Below are 10,137 nucleotides of genomic sequence, written 5' to 3' on the forward strand. Positions count from 1 at the left end.
CGCTAAGATACGCACATAAATGGATATGAAACACCTTTTTAAACACTTTTGCATAAAAAATTTGTTAAAAAAAACTATTGATAACATGTATTATGCATAAACACTAAATTGAGGGTATCGTACTAAGAATTCAAGGTTTGTAGTTGTCCCATAAATGTAAAATCCTTGTTCCCAACCTTGATTTCCACTTTAGTTAGAGAGAAATACGACTGGCAGCAACTTTGGAACAAAAACCCCTCAAAAATTCTTGTTTTCTGAAAAAATACTCATCTTGGCCACTATATGACCGTAGCGCACTGTATCGGTACATACTGATACTCACCGATACGTATTGATCGATACATACCGATACTCATCGATACGTACTGATACTCATCGATACGTACTGATCGATACATACAAATACTCACCGATACGTACTGATACATACCGAAACGTATATTTCACATTGATTTTATATTTTTCATAGAGTATCAATACGTATCGATAGTGTATTGGTGCATATCGATATGTGTCATAGGATATATATCGATACGAAAGGATTTTAAAAATTTCATGTATCGTATCGGTGTGTATCGTATCGATCGGCTAAATTTAAGATACGTATCGGAGGGTATCGTATCGGTATCGGAGATACTTTAAACCATGATAACGTCCATCGGCGGCCTTTTTCATTCTGCACTCATGGACGATATGTCCAGATTTCCTGCAAAATCCACATTGTTTCATATCATCCTCGAATATAATTCTTTGCATGAACCAAAAAGTCTCGCCCATGCCCGGATGCTTTCTCTCAACCTGCAATTCTTCAAGACGTTTTGCGCCAATCTCTACCTCGATTTGAACACGCGCATAGGTACCCATCGCTGTTGATCGGGTGCGCTTGTCCAAAGCTACCGGCCTTCCTGCCGCCTTAGCCATAGTGAGTAAAATCTTTTCATGCCAATACTCAAGAGGTAGATCCAGGAACCTAATCCACTCGAGTTTTGTTGAAGGATTTTTGGCATGAACATCAAAATCAGGCCTCCATGGTTGGAATCTAATGATCTGCCCTCCAACCTTTGTCAAACTCCTCCACATTGATGCCATATCCCCCTCAATGTCAAATTGAAACAGGATGTAACCCTTTCCCATGGGTGCCATTCTTACATTTCCTTTGAGATTCCATAATTTCATAGCCTCTTTTCTAATATCATTGACAGATATGAGTCTGAAGTTTACCCTTCCTATTAGAGCGAATCTGAATCTCAAGAGTCTCTCTTCATACGCATCTTGGGGGATGATTATTTTCGTGAAAGACCCTGCATGAATCGGTTGTGGGAGTAACCCAACATTAGGAATTGCCTTCCCTACCACTGTAGAGTAGGACCTCTTCTCAACAGGTCTTTGAGTGGTCGGGATATCGGAACTCATCTCCTTGTTACCTCCATTGACAGCCTCAGGCCGGCATTCTTCTACCTCTATCTAGGCTAGAGCAGGCCTAGGACGTAGATAGTCGGTAATGAGTGGTTGTTTTCCCCGGTCAAGTGGCCGGCCCTCCACCGGAGCACCATTATCTCTCAAGTGCTCACCTTCTTCCTCCATCCTAGAGATATCCATACTAAATAGTGAGTTCTTTTGGATTTATGGGCTAAATTAATTATTCGGGTTGATTAAATGGGTGAGAGTCAAATTGTATGAACTGATTTGGTCCACTCTCACTTTAGTGGTAAAGTGGGGAAGAGTGAATGATCGCTGTAGGGACCCAAAACCTAGTATTTATAATATTGTCCTGCACCCAAAAGGTTTTGAAAATCATAACATGATGTGATTCTTCTTATAACGGAGATGGAAAGTGGATTTGTAAAAGATAAGTAATGGATAATTTGGGTGACAGTTGTCATTAAAAAAAAAAAAACCTGCAACTAAGTGGCGGCTAAAGAAAAGAAAGGAAGAAGATGTTAGGGTGGTTGCTTTATTGGGAGTGATTTTACCATCATACCCCTTTATTTGAATGTGTTACGTGTTAAATCCCTTAAGACATTATTAATGGGCTAAGCCCAAGTTATTTACTTTATGGGCTTGACTTTATTTAAGGTTTCATGGGCTTAGGTCCAATTGTTTAAAGAAAAAAAAAAAACCTTAAAGGCTTGTTTGGGTTTTTATTTAAACCACTTTAAATGCCATTTTAAAGGTCGTTTTAAGGCCAAATTGAAATCCCTTTTTTTGCAATGAATTTATTGTTTCAGGCCACATTTAATGATCTAATATGATATATGACATATTTATTTGAAATTTTATGTTGTATTTATTTTTTAATCATTGTAACAAGAGGGCATAAATCAATGTTTTGAAAAACGCACATGTTATTGTTTACCATGAAATTGGGAAAGGATTTTAAATTGAGATATGTTAATATGGAAAATGGTGTAAACTTCGGCTCATTCTTAGCTGCAAAGTAATTTTTTTTTTTTTAGGAAACCATGAAAAGGTCAGGTGGAATCCACCAAAATGGCATATCTTATTCTTCCATGGTTTTCCACAGGGCAGCAATGTAGGTGACATTTGCCCAAAGATGATATCACCAAAGTTAAGAAAATGACAGTAACTTAGAGGTTCCTAAGCCCGATGGTGAGGGGATCTCAAAAGTTATTGTTCTTTTCATAGATGTGGATTTACAAGAGGACCAGTGCATTCTTAGCCCAAAAGATAGGAATGTAGTAACGGTTGTGACTCTTGTATGGCTATTGATGTCCTAGTGACATATTTAAATGTATGTTTTGAGCATAAAGATATACATCTTCAATGGAAAAGATATGATAGAACTGAGTGAAACCCACCAAAGTGGTACATTCAGTTCGATTGTATCTTCCCCAACAGTAAAGGTCATACTTTTCCAAAGGTTATGTCATCAAGGTTTGAGGATAATTATCCACTTTTCTGAAAGGGACATTGAATTAGGAGTTATTTTGTCCAAAGGTAATTGAATTCCGAAGTTAATGTTGTTTTCACAGTTAAAAGAAGAATATAAGAGCATCAGCTAATTCCTGTCCCAAAGGATAGGAATACAGTTTTAGTTGTAACTTTTATTTAAAATATATTGATGGTATTACATGCTTTTATATTATGGTTTATATTTTAAAATTTGGCATGTATTGTGTTGTTGCTACTGTTGTAGTAGGATGGTCATTCCCTCAAGTTATGTATCTTCCATCCCAATACTCACTGGTAACAACTATCAAAAGTGTGTGGAGGAATTAGAATTGCATTTAGGTCTTCTTAACTTAGACTTGGCACTTAAAGAGCCTAAACCTGAGCCTCTCATAGACTCGAACAGAAGTGCTGAAAGGACCAAGTTTAAGAAATTGACTAAAGCAAATAGATAGTGCATACTGGTTTTAAAAAAGGCAGTTCCTAAAATTATGCGTGGGAACATAGAGATCAAAGACACTGCAAAAGAATTCCTAGATCCTATTAAAGCCAGGTTTCAACACAACAAGAAAGCTGAGAAAATCACATTGATGACCAAGCTAATGAATACAAGGTATGATGGATGTGGGAGTATTAGAGAATACATTTTGGGTGTAGCTACTGATGCTGGTAAACTTAAGGATCTTGGAATACAGATCGATGAAGAATATATTATACACATTGCACTGAATACCCTCCCTAGTCAGTATAAGGTTATCCAGTCTACCTACATTGCATTGAAAGATGATTGGAGCCTAAATGAGCTCATTTCCATTTGCACTCAAGAGGAAGAAAAATTAAAACAAACCAGGTTAGAGAGTGCACACGCAACTTTCCACAAGGGATCTTCTGGTGGACCAAGCAGAAGGAACAAGAATTTTTTCAACAGAGAAAGCATCAAGCCATATGACAGGACTAATAGCTCTCAAGAACTTAACACATCTCAAAAGGCTCAGGATGAAGAGAAAACCAACAACGTAGAGTGTTTCTGGTGCCATAAGAAAGGACATGTGAAGAATGACTACTTTATTTTTAAGAAATGGTTAGAGAAGAGGAAGAATTATGGGGCTGATATGCAGGATGATACCAAGAAAGGGTGAGGTAGACTGATCCCCAGCAATTGAGAGCAAGTAAAAATTGGTTCCATCAAGTAGTTAGGATTCCTTTACAAACAGTTATTTGAAATGCTTGATTAGTGGGAGCTCTGGTTTTGTTTAGTATTTGTTTATGTTTTGAACCTTAGCCCGTATGTTTTGGGGCACAGTTTGATGAATTATGGTTAAGTTATAGCATTTACATTATGCACAATTTTTTTTTTTTTTTTTTTTATTTGGTTTATGATTTCATTTGATAATGTTTTTATTGGCAGTAATTGTCTTAGTTATAGGCAATATTTTGCCACAGTTCAAAAGGTAATATTTGTCACATTTTAAGACAGTATTTGTCACAGTTCATAGGCAATATTTACCACAGTTTATAGGTGGAAAGCTACAGTTAAATATTAACCACAGATCAAAGGCGATTTGCCATAGTGAAGGTTAATATCACAGTTAAGGACCTACATGGAATGACAACAGTGTAATTTGAGAATATGTCAATGTTTCTATGATAGTATCCCACATAGATTCGTGTTGAGAAACTTACTTATGTTTGTAATTATAGAAAGTTGTATGCCGTATATTGAGGTGTATCTTCTATTGTTATTCAATGTGAGTGGTTTTTCAACTGAATTACAGTAAGAGTGGTTAATGTAATAATATTTTATGGCCACACTTAAAAGACATCCTTATAATTAATGTAGCCCAAGTGGGAGATTGTTGAATTTATGGGCTAAATTAATTATTCGGGTTGATTAAATGGGTGAGAGTCAAATTGCATGAACCGGTTCGGTCCACTCTCAAATTTAGGGATATGTTGGGCCAACCCATTGTGGTTTGGGGTTTTGGGTGCATGACAGTATTATAAATATTAGGTTTTGGGTCCCTACAGCTATCATTCACTCTTCCCTATTTTACCATTAAAGTGAGAGAATCAAGGAGGTTTAAGGGACTGTAGAAGATCCATAGCCAAGCCAAGAAAGCGAAAGTGAGAGTGATCAATATCAATCTTCTTCAACATACTTGGTGAAAGGTACAATTAGATCCTCTATAATTTTATTAGATTCGTGTTCTTGTTTCTCTATGTGGTTTCTTCAATTGGGGTTTTGAATTCGAACCCCATAGGGAGATCTAACAAGTTCCCTTCTCTGAAATTATCATATAGACTCGGCTGTGTAATTAAAATTAATTAAATTTTATATTATTCCTCATAGACCCATACCAGTGTAGTTGAGCTGAATTAAATTTTGTTGTACCTCATAGGCACGGCTTAGTGTGGTTCAACTGAATCAAATTGAGAATTGCTAATAGGCCAGTCCAAGAGATAGTAAAATAAATTTAATAATAAAATATGAAAGGATTTAGAGTTGGTGACATGGTCACATGAAGTAATGATTATAAAAATTTCTCTTTTAAGTGTAAAAATTTTACTTTCATTCCCTTTAATTCCCTTTGCAACAAAATGTTGCCTTAAGTTTACATCATGACCTGGGTTCAAGATTGAGATCCATCATCAATGCATTTTTTTATAAAAATTTATCAAAATTAAGCAAAAAATAAAAGAATCCGAGACCAACACATACCACATTTATATGAGCATCTTCCTCATTCATATTTAGGATGTTCCACTAGGATTTTTGGATCCAGATCCAAATTTGTACTTGATAGTGATATTTGGATTTGGACCCAGACATATGCAGAGCAGACCTGTTTTGGACCTTGATATAATTCAGTATTCTGTACTATTTTATCACAAATTATTTCTGTAAATATTTCACCGGAAAAAATCTGAAAATACAGTGGGCATCTCTAATACTTAAATGGAATTGAATACCAGACTGTATTTATAAATAATCCTCATGGAATAATGAAACCAAGGTTCTATGGAAAGCCCTACTTGTTCCTATTGCGGTACATAATCTATGCTCCATGTGTACCCTAATTTTAACCCAACTTCTAGTGTCTTTATTAAGTTCAATATCTCATTACAGGTGCTGGCTTGGGCTCTTTGTTCTTAGTTATTAGTACCTTATTGGTCCTCTGGGCACTTCAAAAGAGAAAGGGCAACAAACTCAAACAGAAATTCTTCATGTAAAATGGAGGTTTTTTGTTAAAGCAACAGATATCTTCCCATGAAGGACCAATTGAAGCTACCAAATCTTTACAGCAAAAGAACTGAAACATGCAACTAACAACTATGCTGAAAGCCAAATCCTTGGTCGAGTAGGCTACGGTACGGTGCATAAAGGTATCCTACCTGATCATAGAACTGTTGCCATTAAGAAATCAAGAAAAGTTGATGAAAATCAGATCGAGCAATTCATAAATGAGGTGATTATTCTCTCCCAAATTAACCATAAAAATGTGGTAAAACTGTTGGGTTGTTGCTTAAAGACTAAGGTTCCTATATTAGTGTATGAATTTGTTACCAACAAAACCTTATTCTACCATATCCATAGTGAGGGACGCAATTCTCCAATTTCATGGGATAATCATCTGAGGATAGCGGCGGAAACATCTGAGGCGCTTGCTTACTTGCATTCTGCAGCTTCACCACCTATCATTCACAGAGATATTAAGTCTACAAACATACTCTTGGATGATAACTATATAGCAAACGTGTCAGACTTTGGTGTATCAAGGTTGGTTCCATTAGACCAAACTCAAATTAGTACACTAGTGCAAGGAACATTTGGGTACCTGGATCCAGAGTACCTTCAATCAAGTCAACTCACAGAAAAGAATGATGTTTATAGTTTCGGCGTAGTACTTGTGGAGCTATTAACTGGAAAGAAGGCACTCTATTCTGATGGGCCCGGTAAAGAGACAAATATAGCCATGCATTTTGTCACCTCATTCAAAGAGGGTAAAGTTTGGCATATTCTATATGATCAAGTTATGATTGAAGGGTGCAAAGAAAAACTCCAAGTAGTCCTAGAACTGGTAGAAAGATATTTGAGAGTAAAAGGGGAAGAAAGACCTGCAATGACGGAAGTGGCAATGGAGCTACAAGGGTTGAGGGGGGATCAAAACCAGCCTTGGGTTGCGAAGAAACCTGAGGAGTTGGACTGTCAACTTGTTGAACCATTAAACTTGCATAGTCACAACACCATTGGTTATGATAGTTTGACTAATGAAACAGTAATAACATTAGATGGTGAGCGATGATTGTAGCTATTAATTATCTTTGTAATCTTCCTTATGTAGTTTCTCTTCAATTCTGGTGTTCAATTGTATGTACTTTTTGCAATATAGGTGTGGTTTATAATCTGTAAGTAATAGGGAAGGAAAGCCTTCCTCGGCATAAATGTAAATATGGGAATGTTTTAGAGAGAGAGAGAGAATAATTAGGGTAAAGTAGGGAGAAGTCAATTTGAATGGGAAAAAAAAAATCAACCAAAGAGAGCTTTAGGTACCTAATTGGAGAATTTGAAGTTGGATGAATTTTTAATAATCTTGGGCCCTTCTACCAAAAAAACTGGGCCCTTGTTATCCATAGTTATATATTTGGCCTAGCATAAGCTTCAAACCAAATGGATGACTGTTTCATCCATTCCAATCATCGGAATAATAGGCTCCATACGTAAATTGACCATCTATGGAATTTCAAAGTGAACCACTAGACATAGGAAAAACTACATGATTACTCAGTTTTGAGTTCTCTTTTACATATCTACCTGCCTTATGTTTCACTTAACTAAATCACTCAAAATAAGTTTTAGTAGTACAAATCTACTCAGAACAATGACCTCCCTCATCCATCTACTATTTTAGTTACATTTATAGCCTTCATATTCTTCTTCCTCCACTTCTCCCATCGTCACTTCAGCGACCCGCTAGGTTAGACTTGAACCAGATTGTTCACCCTCTTCCTCCTTCGGTTGTGCTTGTACCTTCTCCCTGGTCAATGGCTGCAAGAAGTTTCTCCCCTTCTAATAATTGTGATTCTCTTTTCGATCAAGTCACTGGATAATGCCACCTCGAATTCCCTACCCTTGGGAAGGCCAGCATCTCGTGTGTGTGTGTGTATATATATATATATATATTTTTAAGGGAGTTTGGGAGATGCTAAAACACAAATGAGATCTTTGGCAACCTCCTTGGAAGAGGGTATATAGGATTTAATGAAAAAACACTGGGAAAAATGGCTTTGCAAATCCTGCATCAAGTGCTGGATTTGACAATAACTGCCAAAAAAAAAATAAAAAATAAAAACCCCAAAAGCTCAATAGAGAGAAGTTACAGAAGTTAACTTGCGGATCATCTCCGACTGCTTGGCTTCGTACAGATAAATATCGAGCAACCACCTGAGTTATTGATGGATCCTTATTCTTTGCTTGCATATTGGTGGGCGGCAAAGATGATCTGCAGAGATTGGGCTGGTGGGGCAGGAGGATTAGGGTGGACATGCTGATCGGAGAAGAGGAGGTGGAGGGTAAAAGGTCAAAAAGCGTAGGAGGAACACTGTTTTGATTAGTTTTGTAAAATCAAACCTAATATTGTGTATTTTTGTTAACTGAAACATAGAATGGGTAATTTTGTAAAGTGAAACCCAAAAGTGGGTAATCTAGTAATTTTCCCCTAGACATATCACCAATTATATATGAAATATATTTTCAACCATGATTGTATGAGCAATGGATCCATTCTTAATTTAACTAACTGTCATTGGATTCACATAGGTCCATGTGTCACCCTTTGTGAGATCTCGGAGAATCATTGGACGGTTCAGTCATTGGAGAGGAGCCGATCAGAAACTCGGTCCTTTGATTGTATAGGTATGTTAAGTTTCTGGTTCATCACAATTAAGGATTTAGTTCATAATATTAGGGTTGGCATTGGTTACCAATGATACCGATATGTATCGGTCATATAAATTTGGTTGAACCGTTTTACTTTCAAAAAATTGATACTTAAGTTTTTTTTCTACCATTTACCCTCTCCTGTTCCATTACTATCGCTATGGTATCTATACCGTATCAATATCGGTCATAATCGATAATGATATGTGACGTGATACCGATAATTAAAACATCACATCAAGATCAATTATAATCATGGTTTCAAGTATCGGTCTGGGATCGGCCGTATCGGATAGGTATCGGCTGAGATCGATCCCCATCCGATACTGATCCGGTAGGTCATTCGAACTGTTTCAGGGGTAAAATAGGAAAAAATAGTACTTTTTAAAAAAATCAGGGGTAAAATAGACCGATACTCACCGATCCCATCCGATCTGGATTGGTATCAGCAGAGACCAATAAAATACCGATACTGATACCAATACCATCCTTAAATCCATGATTACAATAGTAGCAAAATCTTTGCCTCATGAATTTGGGAGCATGAGTGGTGGTAATTAAGGGTGTCAATTCGGAACCAAATCCAGATCCGGACCGAATACCCTAAACCAAATCCAATCCATTATAATATGGTTAAATGCTGGATCTGAAATAAGTATTTATAATTCGGTTCGGTCCGAATCTGGATTTATGCCAAGAACCGACTGTTCTAACCGAAATCGGACCGGATCAAATAACTTAATGTCCACTTTTTCCTCTTTAATTTTCGCTTTAACTAAAAACTTGATGGATATGGTTAATGACCGGGATATTAGAAGTTCAATAGATGATCCATAGCTCATGATTTTTTTTTTCATTCTTTTGTTGGGAAGACCAATGACACAGCGAATGAACATTTACATTTTGTTTTCTAAATAACAACTGCATAACAAAACCGAATTTGAAACTGGATACTGGAACCAAATAAGAACCGAATACAAAATCCAAATAGGAACCAGAATCGGACCGGAACCGGATAGGTCAGGTACAAGTACCGATTTTCATAATCGAGACAGGACTTGGTTCGGTTCTTGATCACACTAACACTCCTTGGAACTAAAACCGGAACCGGACCGAATACCTAGTTCCGGACCGATTGACACCCTTAGTGGTAATTACTCACGAATTTGTGAGGTTGATAAATCCCATGATTCCCTGATCGAGAGATCACTGGTACCGCTTACCAAAAAAAAAAAAAAAACAAGAGATCGCTGGTATTGCACGCACCCCATGCTTCCTATCTGTCCAGT

The 10,137-nt window shown here is 36.9% G+C and overlaps 1 pseudogene; it reads left to right on the forward strand.

The window, feature by feature from the left end:
- The window catches only part of LOC122060717, a 17,308-nt pseudogene extending 10,094 nt beyond the window's left edge, over positions 1-7,214 (forward strand).
- The last annotated feature ends 2,923 nt before the right edge of the window (positions 7,215-10,137 follow it).

The sequence above is a fragment of the Macadamia integrifolia genome, chromosome 14, assembly GCF_013358625.1.
Source record: "Macadamia integrifolia cultivar HAES 741 chromosome 14, SCU_Mint_v3, whole genome shotgun sequence".
Taxonomy (NCBI): domain Eukaryota; kingdom Viridiplantae; phylum Streptophyta; class Magnoliopsida; order Proteales; family Proteaceae; genus Macadamia; species Macadamia integrifolia.